The sequence below is a fragment of the Anas acuta genome, chromosome 27 (assembly GCF_963932015.1).
Source record: "Anas acuta chromosome 27, bAnaAcu1.1, whole genome shotgun sequence".
In the NCBI taxonomy this organism is placed as follows: domain Eukaryota; kingdom Metazoa; phylum Chordata; class Aves; order Anseriformes; family Anatidae; genus Anas; species Anas acuta.
Window position 1 is genome coordinate 3,876,341 of NC_089005.1, and position 16,031 is coordinate 3,892,371.

A 16,031-nucleotide genomic window follows, 5' to 3' on the forward strand; every position below is an offset into this window, starting at 1 on the left:
CTCAGTGGGAAAAATTTAGGAGAAAAATAAAACTACATTTTCAGTAGTTCAGTATTCATGAATCAGCACAAAGGTGGCATGTAATTATGGGAAAATCACTGTATAAAAATTAAGAAAATATACTTTGGATTCCATCATCTTACTGAGTTCACCAAGCCTGTTGTTACAATTTCCCAGGTTCCCTATGCAAATCTCAAGGGCAGAAATATCACTTAAAAACACAGATTCTTCCACAATCCAAAGCTAAAAAAGCTTTATGAAAAAATCTAGAGTAAAAACTTGTGTTGACAGACAGATGAAGAATACAGTAGGATAACAAGAAAAAAAAAGAAAAAAATCAGAAGAAAAAAAAAAAACATTAGAAAGAGGAAAAAAGGCTTTCAAATGTTCAGGGTTTTCTACTGCCCAAAGGACAAAGTGGTTCAACAAATTCTAAGTAAAATTTGCAAGCAAGAGCATTTCAGTTCATTCCCTATTAGTTGTTCCCATGTTTTTAATCTTTTTCTCCTAGATTTTTTTTTTAAACCAGAAGCGACTGAATACATATTTTTTTCATCTATTTAATGAAACTGAAATCCTCATCATGTGTGACAACCTCCCTGTTTAACCACCTGAACTACATCCTTTATCGGTCAGTAAATGCCGAACGTCAACAAATTTTAAGCAATTCCAACGTGATGCTGCCTTTTCAATCTCATGTGGAACTTGCCTGATATCAGATTAATCTTTCTTGCCAGGCAGATCATATTCGGTTAGAAATTCCTCCACTGAGAAGTTGCATCAATGCTCTTTCGAGCAACGTATCATCCACATAGCTGGGCAAAGGACAAAAGCAGCGTATTTGGGGGCTTATCACTGCTCGTGACCTTTGAGGATGCAGACTTCTGACAGAAGAATGCGCTAGCATTGAGTTCATCAAATACCATTAGATCTGGTATCAAATTTGAGAACTATCAATTAGAGAGGCATGTAGAACTGGATGGAATTTTTTGACAAATAAGCTCAACACTCGGTTTCACCAAGATTGAAATCTCTTGTACTTGTCAAATCAGATTAAATTTTCAAGGCCTGTCATCCAAAAAAAAAAAAAGTAAAATACGAGTTTTAATCGCCAACATGTTTCATTTACAAATTTGAAAAAAAAAAATCTGACTTCTCATTTGGAAATATTGGTTCCAGTGAAAATATAAATACAACAGTTAAATAAACTTGAAAAAAAAAATATAATTTTGATTCATGCTGTTAAACTGCAATTTACTATTTGCTTTTGGTAGCATCCCCTTTCTTCTGTCTTGTAAGTTTGAAACTTTAGTTATCAAAGAAAATATTGGCCACTAACTGTTCTATTCTGCTTTGCTCAGCCATAGAGCAATAGGCATTTTTAGTTTTATTTCTCATATAATTAAATCACAAGATGCTCTAACATTATTAGCAAATCTGCAGAGAAAAACTTGCCCAGGATTATCCGGGGACTGTGTGACTGCTAAAAATTAAACCCAGGCTTCCAGGTCTTGTGCTGCCTCCCCAACAACTGGAATAATGCAATCCCTCTGTTGGCCATGCACATCTTGCTTGGGGTGGGACTGCTTTCCAGTCTGAGAGATGAAAACAAACAGAATGATTCTCAAATATCAGACTGGAGCAGGCTAAGAAAGGAATTTAACAGACTTAAACTCGTGTGATAACTATACAAATCACAGTCCCCTGAAATACTGTTTGCTATGACTGTGCTTTACCAGATGCAAGGAAATACGATGGAACAATTAAGAAGATCAGTTATTTTTTGTTGTTCAAGACAAAGTTAGAAGGCAGTTTTCCCTTGCAGCTTACTTTAGGTCTTGAGAAAGTGCCATTTTTAAAGAGAGAAAGGTCAGTCTTGTCAACTTAAAAATTAGATAGTGTTGTACCATCGGAACTGCTTGTTATTTCTTAGAACCCTTCCCCTTAAAAGGTCTTGAGAAAAGCATGCACACACACATACAGACTTTTCTTTTTTCTTCTTAGCTTCAGCTATGCATTGCTTTTGGAGGATGAAGACTATTAAAGGTTTTTCCTGCAGTATTTGCCAGGAAAAGTCCTTCCCAGACAAAACGGCCTTGCCTGCCTAATATCTTAATTTGATAGACAATATGTGCACTATTGACAGACAGGAGACAAAGTTCAAAGTATACCAGTGGGAAGAGAGTCCACTATCATTTTTCGAACATCTTAATAGCTCTTTAAGATCAGAATTTAATATCATAGCCCCCCTCAGAACTATTCCAAGGCATTCTTTGCTCATTAATCCCAGTTGGCCATTGCAGCAATGAAGTGCAAGGCAGGGATTAGTATTTTCCAAAGGCTTTTAGAATATTTCTGTATTTTTATGTTATTGCAGACTACGTATTCTCTTTTCTTTTCCATCCAGAAGAGCTGAAAACATGGAGAAACAACTTGGTTGCACCCGGAGGTGCAAACTGAGGGGCAAAAAAATCTCACACCTTTTCTCTTGTGGAAGACATGATGAAAAATGAAAATGTTACAGCTCACAAATATCACTGGGTTTAATTTCTAGAATATTTCAGTGGTAGCTCATCTAAATTTTCAACCAACGAACATCCTTTCCCATATAACTCCTCCCAGGGATTAGAGAACCACACATGAATTATAAGGCAACTAGGTTTCCACACTTGATCTGGCAGATATTACAGAGACAGACAGATGGAATAAAGAGATGTAATCTTCCTAAAATTCCAAAAACCTTCAGGGGTGGTGTTAAATGTATACCAAGCCTGGAGCTGCCACTCAGCGTTTGTGGAATTTGTCTTGTTAATTTGCAAATACATATAGTGAGAACTTGAATGGGTTAGGACAAAGTATTGAATAAAAAAGTAGGGAGGATAGCTGATCCAATTCCATCATTACATTTCAGAAAAAAAAAAATCACCTCTATCAACAGAGTTACATCTGTAAGACCCAGAACAGGCAAGTAGAGAATTACGAGTAAGATTTGGACCACTTCAAGGTTCTCCAGCTAGGTGTCTGATCATTTCACTGTTTATATGTGAAAAATACAGATCTCAGTTCCAAGGAGATGCTGTCCTTACCCTATAGTCCCTGTATGTACAGTGCCAAGCACAACAGTTTTTGCTGTCCTGACTGGAACTTAAAAGCATCGTAGGGTAGCATAACTAAGCAGTAGCCATGTACCTAGGAGATGAAAACAATAATAATGCACCTCAATAGTCCTTACACTATTTTGTAGACTTTGTATCATCTTCCACTGTTAGTACCCCATTCCTTTTTAAACAACTTATTTAATTAAAATTTTGAAAATTTCCCATTAATCTTAAAGCCAGCATTTCCTCTCCTCTCTTTTTTTTTCTTTGAAGGTTAGAACTATACATGTTCAAGAACTTGCTTTAAGGGGTATTTTGCTGTCCCTTATACCCACGAAACGAACGATCTCCCCCCCCCAATAAAATCCAGCATATTAATGCAGCATTTTACATCTCCCATTAATGTCATCTGCCTCCCTAAGGAGCTCTCCTTCACATAGTGTTTCATCACAGAAGACGTTTCCAATGTGACCTTTCCTTTCACGCAGTTGTACTGCAGTACGAGGTACTACACTAAGCCAGGCAGAAGGAATGGCCAAGCACAATTGCATTTACAGTCATGTCAAAATGCATTTTCATGCTATTCAAGACAAAATGTTGAAATGCTGGACAAGAAAAATGAAGTATTTCAACTCACAAAAAAAATAGTGTAAACATTTTGGTTTCTTTGTTCTGCTAATTCCTATTCTATTATGATATAGTATAGCATACCACATCGTATTTGAAATAAGATTTTGAATTTTGATAGTTTTTCCATGGGAAAATAAGCCTAATGTGTTTTGAGGTATTTCAATTTCAACAAAAAAAATCTTGCCGTGTAAACCTGTTCTATCAAAACCCAAAGCCAAAATACTGACCAGAATAAGAGTAGCCATCAAGTTGTTATTATTACTTTTTTAAATCTAACATTAAACAAGTCATTTTTTAAAATTTTAGCTGCGTTTCTATTATCTGTGCTGCTCTTGTCAAGACCACGTTTTCAAAGATGCTCAGCTAACAGTAGCTGCAAGCCCTGGGTACAATGTTCTTCAGTAAATTCATCCTGCTCAGGGTGGTATTTTCTGTTATTCTATGACCTCCGTCATTTGCCAAGGATCACAGTGGTCTACAAACATCCATATTCATTTTCACTGGAAATCTTCTTTCAGTCATCTCTCTAATAGCACAATGAGCGTTAACTTGGGCATGTTGAAGCTTCCATCCCTTCTCCAGACTAGTGAATAGGAGGAACAGGAAAAGAAAGCCTTTAACAGAATCCAAGGTCAGCACTTAATACTCTCTTTAATGCTAGACTACCAGTGTTGGAGGCCTATTTAATTCCTTTTAAACTGTCAGTTAACAAGTATAATCCTTGTAAATAAACAAACCCTTGTGTGAACAGGCTCTTTTGATCCTTACGAATAAGGCTAAACAAGCAAAGAGAAACATCTGAAGTCTGATGCGATAATCAAAGCATGTCTTCTGTGCGTCGTCTGAGCTGGCAGCTAACAACGGCTTCAATGCACCTCCTGAGCGGCCTTTAGTCTTGAATACTTCATTACAGTACACTATTTTATTTAAAATTTGGGGAGTTTGAGCTTTAATGTGTATATGTGAAGTCACTACAAATTCCTCTTCCAACAAATATATTCACAACTTTTCTGTGAGTTTTGAAAAATCCCCATACTTCTTAAAATTAAACAATGTCTGCACTGGAGTTCACAGGTTGCCATCCAGCTGTAATGTAGTGGTGCAACTGTACTTTAAAGAAAAAAAAAAAAAAGTGAAATGCTACCCAAAGCATTCTCTTGTTTCACTCTGAGTTGTGCTGGAACAGGTAACAGGGCTAAGTCAATGTACACACTGCTAGGAGGGAAGCTTTCTGCAATGCACAGGAGGTAGAAACGTAAGTTTAGCCCTCCAGTCCAGCTATTAGTCTTTGTAATAATTCTGAACCACAAATATGCTAAGATAGCATCTCATTCTGCCTGTGCTGGAGTCACAGGTGCTCCACAGACTCCTCATTTCTTTGGTCTTTTATTAAGCTGAAGTCTGGATGGGCACGAGAGCTAAAGGAAAAGGATTACAGGGGTTTATTCAGTGCTGTCAGTGAAAGAAAATCCCTGTCTCACTGCCAGATGCATTAAACTACTGATCTCACAGTTGCATAAAATTATCACTGGCATTAAATCTATGCTAATTCAACCCAGAGCAAGGAAAGATGATTTAACCCAGCACCCTTTTCCAATGTCATTCAAAAACTCTAATTAGAGAAGCTCTCCTCCCTTCACACTGTATTGTTATGGGTATTATTTAAAAATGTATTATTCGTATTCATTAAGCAGAATGAGAATAACTAGGGGGGCACTTGGGCTATATGGCTGAGGAATGCTGTTTAAACATACCTGGTCACAGTTTTCTGCAGAAACATTAACCTCATGTTACATAGCTTCTTGCTTAGGTTCATTCATGGAAATGACACAAAAGCAAATTGGGTGTTCTAAGGTGAACGCTACCTGCTAAATCCCTCTAAAAAGGGAAATCTTCAATCTGTTAAAATGACAGGTTTAGAAGTTAGAGCCAGGAGGCGAACTGAGCCTGGAGCTGGATTCAGTGACCCTTGGGGGTCCCTTCCAACTGGAGATACTCTATGATCCTATGATCTTTTTCTTCCTTTCCATTTACTCCTCCCTGTGAATAAACAACAACTTTCAACAACAACAGAACATTTTCCTCGCATTGTACACCTGCTATTTTTGAAACATATCATGACACCATCAGACTAAGACAGGGAAGATCACAGAGACACACCAATAACATCTGAATTGTGTCAGCAGTGGAATTCCTGTGCTCCACATCCCATTCCTTGAAGCTGCTATGGTCAGACACAGCACAGCGAGGGCCAACAAATAAAAGCCTTTATCCTTTTTAAACAAGAGGATGTGAAATTGAGAATTTGGGGCTCAGAGCAAAGTTGAATGAATGGGGATTAGAAGAGGTTTTTCCATCAGAGATTTTTCCATGGCAGTTGTTTCTGCAGAGGCCTATCGTAGGCCTTTACGTGCCTCTTTAACGAGCTTGGCACACATTTGTGTTAGGACAGACTATCTGGCTAGACAGATCACTAGTCTGATCTAATATGGCAATTTCTATGTTCTTAGAGGAAAAAATAAAAAGTAGTGTAATAACACACTCCAGGGAAAAATCTAGAAAAACTTAAAAATTAAAATAAAACCATAAAAATTGCAATAAATTCATTTTCTCTCTCCTGTGTTGCAATATGATTTTATGTGCAACATTAAAACTACAACATGAGTTATCATTTTAAGCCTTACTTGAAAGTGACTGTGAGTAGAGGCAGGCAACTGAAATACACCAATCCTGGTGGATGAACCGAGTTTATATCCATTCTAATTACATTCATAATACACTCGTTTGAACTACCATAGGTATTATTTAGATGTATGCTATACATTCTGTCTAAAATAAATTGAAATAAAAATATAATGCATAACTGAAAAATATACTCTGTACAAAGTACTGTATCTCACTGACAAGTACTTTAAAAAAAGGCTAAAAGTAATAAAAATTACTACTAGAAAAATCGAAGTGTTCCATTCCTAGATTTTATGGGGGTAATAAAAAATGAAAAAGCAGCTCTAGTTAAGCTAGACTGATGAAGTGATATACTGCCAGAAAGGCATTCAAGGTTGTGTTGAAACAGATTTAAAATTGATATATATCAAATACAATAATTCTGGTGCATATTAAATAGAACCTAGATAGAATGCTAGTGCAGACTTTCACCAGATGATGGTAAATTAAAACAAAAAGTTTGACCTACACAAACTTTGCCATGCCAAAGAGCTTGGATGAAGCAGTTAAGCGCAGTATAAACCCACACAATGTGGAGCTTCTGAGCAGTACTGCAACTTTTTTCTTCATTTGCAGGACTTTCAGGAAACATCTACAATTCCTGCCATTTAAACTATTTTATTTGTAGCAAATAAATGTTTCTGATTGATGTCAAGAAGCGCACAGAACAGTTTTGCCTTTTGTCAGAACTGAAAGGGTGGCCATGCGTTACAATTGATTTCCAAGGCTTATTTCTAGAGGCACAGCTCAAAGATAGACATCCTTTCCTGGGCAGGCATGAGCTTAGACACTTCTCAGTGACAAACATGAAATGGAAGAGTTTAACCACTTTATCCACATCTCTGACTCCGTTACAGGTGGAGCACTAGGCCAGTTGAGAAGGTTATCGCTCTGAGTGAGGCTTTGCAGTGTTATATTTCATTTTCATCACAGAGGCAGAGGAAGCAGAGCTAATAAGTACTTTTGAGTTCGTGCAAGGCAACTAAAAAACAAGACCAGATCATTAACATTCTGACCATACTCTGGATGGATTCAGGTTATGACACCTCATTTAGTTTTTTAAGCAGGATACTCACTGGGAAGTGTGAACTGATCTTTTCAACACTACCCAGTATTCACCTTCCTCCTCTGGAATTAGAGAAACTTTAAAAAAAAAAGATTTTTAAAAAATTCCCAGTGTTCCCAATGTGGCTGTCTAAAACAGTTGTGAAAAAAGGTTTGCACAAAGTGTTCTGACACACGTGTTTGCTTTGCAGATACTCGTTCTGAAGCTCAGCCTCAGCAAAGAGCCAGCACAGCAGCTACATGCCCCTCTGGTCACACTCCAAGTACATTTTGGCTTTATCGCCCTTTCACAAGCATTTAGCTAGTTATCCTGATCAGGATCACAAAGAGCTGTCATCACATGCAGTACCAGAAGCTCTCAGAGAAAACCCAGCGACACCACCAGCATCACAGCCTTGCAGGACAGGAGCCTTGCCTGTGACTGTACCGTGCATCACCAGCTTTGTTCCTATGAGTAGCACCTTGTCAACGTAGGGACTGTAACGTGAAAAAGTCACACACAGGAGTCAAGAATACAACAGCAATCCCTCAGCACTTGACCAGAGCACATTCACCCAGTTATGTTCAGCAATGCTCATGCAAGTGAAATGGAGGAACTGTCACCAACCGTTTTCCAACCTTACCCCAACCCAATGATATGAGGTAGCCTGAAAAAAGAAAAAAAAAAAAAAAAAACGGTATTACGTGACACCAGAGACAGCAGCATTCTTTGCCTCCAAAATTGCTCAATCCATCCATATCAAGGATCACAACTGATTTGTTGACAGCAGAAACTGAAAGCCACTGTCAAACGTAAAGCAGGCTCACGTCTGACAGCCTAAGCATGCCACACCAATTATCTTGAAGCAACTCTAACTACAGCACCAGCTTCTTACAGCGGCCTTGTACACCCCGGCGGTGTGAAAGCAGAAGCCTGCTTTCGAAACGTTCACACCTCTAAACGCTCCCCAGCCTATGACATTCTGCAGGAACAAGTTGCTTTGGCAGTTTAAAATGGAAAGCATCCAGGCCTTACATACATTAGGAAATGCGAAATTATTAGCAACAGAACGTTATAAATTTGTCTCCTTGACTACTGATCTTGAAGAGTACAGGCTACAGATTGTTTTCTACTTAAATTAAGGAAAAAAAAAAAAAGAATAAAATAAAAGCATTAGCATCATGCATGAGAACAACTGCACTTTGCTCCAGCCAGTCTGGAATTTAGCTAGCCAAACCTCTGCACCAAGCGTCCCTTGGGGCATTTAGACCCAACACTTCTGAAGTCTTATAGGCACAGAAGATGGCCTCTTTCCTCCCTTACTGCAAAAACCTTTTGCTGTTTTGAAGACTTAAGTAAGCTACCCTCAAACCCCCATGTCAAGCAAGCCAGGCTTTTTTTCCTCTACTAAATTACTGTTTTACAATACAAATATTTACTATGCATATACAAAAGACAACAAAAGCATGAGACTGATCTGCCACAAGTAAGAGAGGCGTTCTACTACCTGTGTAAGAATATGGCAGGTCTGTTTGCTGCTGTGATTTACAACAGAATTATATAGGGGTGCTACAAAGGCACAATTCCCACCCTACCTCACCCTCAGTCCTTCTCTGGTGCCACAACATCTCTCACGATTCCATCGCCATGTGATTTAATATATTAGTAACTCCAGAGTTCTGTGAATAGGAAGTGGAAACCAGCACACTTCCAGTCCTCATAACTGCAAAAAAGAATTTGGAACATGAACCCCTAGAGACCATAGAAGGCTCTGAAACCATAAAACAAATCATTTGCATGATTTTTAATGCAGCCTGGCAAATATTTGAGCTATGCAGAGAAATTACCAAACAGCAACTTAAAATTAAATAGAAGATAGCATGGGATTTAAAAGGAGACTGGACAAATTCCTACAGGACAGATTCATTCATAGCATCGACCACAAGATAACAAAAACACTATTGTCACGATGCCATCTTATCCTGCTGACATTTCTGGACTGCTGTTTCAGAGAAGGTGGGGAGAAGTTTCACGAAAAGTATCGCTCACTATTCTATAATTGCCCTAGTCCCTAATGTTCTCCTTAGCATCAAGAATTAGATGCTGTCAGAAGCAGGACTGCTGACAGAGATGGAGCTCACGTTTTGATGTCATCTGATCAATCGTGTTCTTCAGTTGTGGATGCAAGATATGCAACAAGATCTAGATTTTTATTTTAAATCAGAATGTTTGTCTAATATTGCTCTTCCTGTACTGGATTTTTTTTTATGGAAAAAAGAAAAAAAAAGAAAACCTTATTAATAAAAAACTTCCACAAATTAGTATTGTAGACATATACACCCATTACAACAAGAATTCTAAGAACTAGCTTTATTTCCAAGGAAGAAATAAAAATAATAATAAAATCAGATCTGGAGAATTTACTAGGAGAAAAATATCTTGTGCAAATGCTAAAAGTCACCTCTTGTTCAAGGGGTTTGGCATTATCATACAGCTGGGTATAGGTTTGCTGCATGTTATAATTAAATGTATTGCTGTGTGCTACACTCATAAAGCACAGATCTCAAAAAAAAGACTAAAACAATGCACAAGAGACAGGAACGAACTGGCATCCTTCTAGTCATGTACTTATGCAGTAACAGGGTCTGACATAAATCTCAGATTCCTATCAACGCGTTCATACCATACTGACCACCTACAAAGAAATATTAGCATGGCAATTGGCAGGAAAAGCACTGGAAAAAACACCCTTTGTACACAAATGTCCTTTCACAGGTTTCTGGCCCAGCCTACATCTGTTAAATTTATTACTTCTTTTTTTTTTTTAAATCATAGATGAAGGTGGTTTATCTCTAGGTATAAAATAAACATCAAAATAAGGAAGATGCAGATAGAACATACAAAGGCTTGGAAATCACAGCGGAATAGAGCACTGTGCAGATAAGAAATCAGTCTCTTAAAGTAAACCAAGGGGATTAAATCAAACTCTAAAAGCAGACAAGTAAATGATAAATGACACACAACTGTAACTAAACTAAATCTTTGGTGTCTAAATGAAATATAGAGGGCTGAAGAGATTATGCAAATTGAATCAGACTGAATCAAGACTTACAGCTGATGTAAAGTGTGAGGGAACACACTGCAGTCTGAAGCCAGAGCAATTACACAACCTGGGACTGAGCAGCTGACCAAAGGATAATGGATGGACATTTGCTTTGGTATCCTGAGTTGCATCTCCATAGGTGCCATCCAGGGTTTGGGGAGGAAGGAAAAACAAAAGAAGAAAGCTGTACAAAACACATACGTATTAGTGCTTGCATATGTAAATACATACTCATAGTGATCCAGCTGAGATCTGAAAGCCATAGAGAGCCAAAACCTACTAAAATCCTTCAGCTCTAGTACTTTTGAAATGGCGATCCAATTGCTTTCTCCTGAAATACAGTTGTGTCCTTTGCATACTTTCAAAAAACACTCCTGAAGCAGACTGCTCTGTATTGCTAGGTCTGATCACATTTCCAATTCGAATTCAAAATTTCTCAGAAGACTTCAAGACTTCTCAACTTCTAGTTTAGTTTTCTTCTTTCAAGTCTGTACTCATAGAAACACAATAGAATTAGTAATACAGAAGTTAGGCAATGAGTTAAATGATCCAAAATGATGCTGTATTTATTTTATTCACTATTACCAGCAATTACAAATCATAATACAAGAGTCTTTTGACCTTTAGAATAACTGACGCAGTCTTTTGCAAGCTGAGCAAACCAGCCTCCCTAAGAACACAGGGAAGGGAAGGACGAAAGTCAAGTGCTGTAATTAGCTGCATAATTATTTTCCAAAATAAAATGTGCAATCTTCACCTCTTTGGCACTGAATGGCGTCATTGGGGCTGGTATCATTAAGCTGCCATCGCTGCACTATCATTACAGGGCTGATAAGGGAAGACAAACACTTTGAGATCCACTAGAGGATGCGCTTATTTCCCAACTTCCCTCAACTAATGTATTTATGTACTTATTTTTGTGGATGATGGGATTTTGAGGGCATGAAGGAAGGTCAGTGACACTGGAACCAGCAGGGATAAGAAGTGTTTTTCTCAACAGGAATCGAGACTGGTGCTCTAATAATCATTATACGTTAAACCCTAGCTTTTTTCCAGCCGACGACAAAACTCTCATCAACTTGAGCAGCTTCAAGATTTTACTCCAGGCTTGCAGACACAACAATAAACTCAACACAAGAACTAGAGAAGGGAATTCAAGTCTTCATGAACTCAAGTGGAGCTCTGTCCTGAATCTACAGGTATGAAGTACATATTGTGAGGGTCAGAGTTACCCAATGCATTTGGAAACAAACAAAAAAATATATTGCTTGCATAATGAAACAAGAATAATTGAAGTCATTTAACTCTTCTTGCCACATAAGAACGTCAATACATAGTGCTTATCCACCTTTTTGGGTATTTCTAATACCAACTGGAAGTGAGCTCAGACTCACATAGTATTTGATATACAGTTGGCATGCATTGAATTATATTTGCCCTTGTATTTTAATGGCTTTCTTTCATCCCTGTTATATCCCAGGATCCTGCTTACTGCTAATAAAATAGTTTTTTTCTTTTTGTTGTTTTAAGTCCAGAAAAACAGCAGCAGGCACAAAGGACAGGATCTCACTGAGGCAGACTGTCCCATACAGGAACACCCTGAAAGATTTGTTCCCCAAACAAAGAAAAAAAAGGAACAAGGGAATCCCCACAACCTACAAGGTATAAGGTAACTCCAACACAGGATCTAAAACTTCCTTGTTTGCATTTTGGCCAATGAACTACAAAGCAAGGCACTCATTCTTTGGGTACAACTTGGACTTGGCTCTTCAGCAAAATCAAGAGGAATCCTCCACAGGCACAAAGAACAACGCTTACAAACACGCGTGCAAGACCAGAGTTTTATTTCACTTTTCTAAAACCCAAATCACTCCACCAAACAGATGGGTCCGATTCTTTGCCAACCCCCTACAAAGCACACAGGATCCTCACGACTTCAAACGCTGCTACTCATTATTGTTCTCGCAGAACAGAAGGTGCTGTGCAAAGACCAAAGCCTAATATGAAAGTAACAGCACTCATCTCACCGGATTGAAGTGTGAAAGACCAACAGGAGAAGGACCACTGGGGGATATGAATTCTTGCAAGACCTTAAAACTTCAGGAAAGTAGTCAGAAGAATTTTTCCTCGAGGCCTTAAGACAGAGAGAAACTCTGAGGGGAAGCAACTGTCTGGGGATGGAACACAGTACGAACATTCACAGCTTCTAAGAGTTTGGGTTTTTTTAAATGAAGATGGAAAGATTTAATTATTCAAAAACAAAAAGAACTGAAGGAGTCTGTCAATTAAAGTGGCTGATAAAAGTTTATGGTTGTTCTGAAATATTTAATAGAGAATGCTGAATATTTTATGTAAGAAATACTTGTCCTTGCAACAGAGCCTACTGTTAACACAGAGAAACAAAAAACCCAAGTTTTCAAACTCCCATAGAGGTACCTGAGCAAGGGTTTTGTCCTTCTCTACTGATGTTTCAAAATCAATACTAACAGGTGAAAACTAACACCCATGCAACTAGACTCTCACATCACCATGCCTACCCACAGTAGTCCCAACAACACCGAGCACAAGCTGCTCATTAAAATCGGACTCAAGATGTGGATTCTTTGGTATTTCATATCCATTCCTGACCCCCTTCACTTCTTCCATTCTGAAAAGCCACAGCAAGACACTTTAAAACTAACCAGACCTTTAAATATACATCGCAAAATTATGATTTTTTTTTCTTCCTATGACAATATAAACCAACTGAAAAGCTGACAAGCACCTATGTTTACAAACAGATTCAAATAGCCAACAACATGCCCCCACGTTGCATTTTTCACACTAGTTTTCTGTCTTTCCATGCCATACTTCCCATCTCTAGTTCATGAGTCCTGCCAGGCTTAATTAGCAACAATATTAATGCTGCTAATACTAATACCTGAAATCTTCCGGTAAATTTATATATCTGTGGGAAAAGCAGGTTCCCTCAGAGCTCATTAGGGAATAAATGAGTTAAGGAGCAAGGCAAACATGAGAATCGCGTTCATTTGGATGCTGCATCACAACCATTTCTGCACCACTGTCAACGTGATTTCAGAGCCAGTAATTAAGCTCTCACTGACCACAACCAACTTGTCCAAGCTAGACCACTAAATGCAAACTCCGAAAAGCTAAAGTGTTTGAAAAGTAAGACAAATTCTAACATTAAAAAGAATAGCAAAGAATGTTTTGGGCAATTTTCACATTTTTTTTTCTTGTATAACACAACTGTGTAGAATAGGTAAATGCACTGATCTGTACTTTGTGTTCTTTTAAATTCTAAGGAAAAGACAAGCAGAATCAGCTGTAGTCATTATATGGCCCACTCAGCACCATCTCAATTTTACCTAAAATTCTCAGCCTCACAATGATAAAATTCAGCTTTCGTAAGTTGAAAGAGGAAGTCTCTCTTCTTATCAACCCAGAGACCATAAAGCCTGAGAGATAAATCTGGCAACAGCCATAAAAATGCAAAGCCTACCTAGCTGGCCATCCTTAAGTCCTAAATACTTCAGATACTCACCACTACAACTAGCAGCAATCCTTCAGACATCAGTAGCACTTGTCTGGCAAAGAACACGTTCACAAAATTCTCAAAATAGCATCAAGATGCAAGAACTATTACACGTGTGCACAAAATAAACATAGCTACAAGATCTGCTATCTCGATTCTACCTAATTAAGAAAGTTTATTCAGAAATAAACTTCTCTCCTTGGGTGAATCTATTTTCCAAAAAGCAGCTAGAAATGCCATCAGATTTCAGGAAAGCTCAGAGTAACTCATTTGTTTTCTTCTGCATAAAGGGAGTCTTACCTTATGGAGTAAGGCGATGGGCTCTGGGCAGATGCATCCTGCAGTGGAGTGGGGGATCGTGGCATGCAGGTTTTCTGTTTTGAGGCCACTTGAGGCAGCTGAGGGAGCCACCAGGACCTGGCAGCCCTTTTGAGCGCAGCTGATGAGGCTTGGGATGTTAGGAGCACAGGAACTTTGTGGGTTTTTTTTTTGATCATGGGGAGGTTTAATTCAGCACCTGGCCTGATGGCTGCCAATGCGTCCCACCTGTCTCAAAGGGGGAAATGAATTCTAGCCCAGGAGCTGGCAGGGCTCATCGAGAGGGCTTTAAACTATGTATGAAGGGGGATGGGGATGAAATGAGGCTTGATGAAGATAAGCCTAGGGGAGCAATGTCAGGGTTGGGATGAGGGCAATGGTGCAACTGAAGTGCAGCTACACCAATACAGGCAGCACAGGCAACAAACGGGGTCTCACACTGAAGCATCTGAAGGAGCTAAAAGCAAACCCTACCTTCTGGAACAAGATACTGGTAATGAAGGGTGATACATTGTTATAGTCCTGGTTTTAAACAGATAGGTTCTGGGTTATCTTTCTCAAGCACTGAAAGTAAATGCAAATTCAAGTAACTTCCTGAATCAGGACAGAAATTTTAAATGAATTTCTACATTAGCTGCAGTCATGTTCTGCATTTAGCATCACACCTTGAAAATCACGGTTGTGAATGAAAGACTTGAGCAAAATGCACATGGAAAAGCATCAATGCAGAGTAAATCACATAAAATCTGTCAGCACAAGAGCTGCAGTCACTGAAACTTCATCTGCAAGGATAGTTTTGTTCCTGCACCCAAGCAGGTTCCTTGCTGCAGCTGTCCCAGCTCAAGACTTGCCTTTTTGGTACTGCTGTGCCTCTAACACTGCCTGGGTTTGGGGTTTGCAAAGTCTTATTAGGGAGACCTGGTGAAGGGGAAACGTAGGAAGCAATCTGACAGCACACGGACAGCACTGAACAAAGAGCAGCTATCTGTCAAAAACATCGGAGAGGAGGAGGATTGCATCCTGTTGTGATGAAAGGATACGGAGGGGTTTTCTCCAGATGTCAGGTGGGCTGTTGAAAAGATGAGTGCTGTTCGGCACCGTGTTGTAAATGATGTTGAGGCATCAAGAGATTGTCTACATCATACAATGCTTCATAAGCCGAAAGAACGAACCAGGGCTAATTAGTTCAAGTGAACTATTAACAACTATCCGCTGGCACTCAAGCTAGCACCCTTGCGTACACAGAGCTCTGCTGTGAAGACATACAAGTTCATTCATCACTCGCTCAGGTATCTCTGGAGCCTTGAATAAAGGTCTTATTATTAAAATTCCTGTGCTTGATCTTGACTGAAAGGCCAGGCAGACAATTAGAGTATTTACTGTTGCAGACTTCCGTCAAAGTGAAACAAAGGTGATAAGCACAAGGTGCTTGGCTCTAAGTCTTACTCTTGGTTTAAATTCTACCTTAAATACAAAAACACAGGTCTCCTGATCCTGCCATTTGCTATGGAAATGTAACTCCTCTGCACTTGTTTTGCCCTGTCCTTCATGAACTTCTTCCCTCTACTCCTTTTCCCC

At 38.9% G+C, this 16,031-nt stretch overlaps 1 long non-coding RNA gene across 1 annotated transcript in view; it reads right to left on the reverse strand.

Moving 5' to 3' along the window:
* The window catches only part of LOC137845375 (uncharacterized), a 91,094-nt gene extending 76,460 nt beyond the window's left edge, over positions 1–14,634 (reverse strand). The window contains exon 1 of the long non-coding RNA XR_011090196.1: positions 14,436–14,634. This is a non-coding gene — a long non-coding RNA (uncharacterized lncRNA). The remainder of the gene's footprint in view (positions 1–14,435) is intronic.
* Between the last annotated feature and the right edge of the window lie 1,397 nt (positions 14,635–16,031).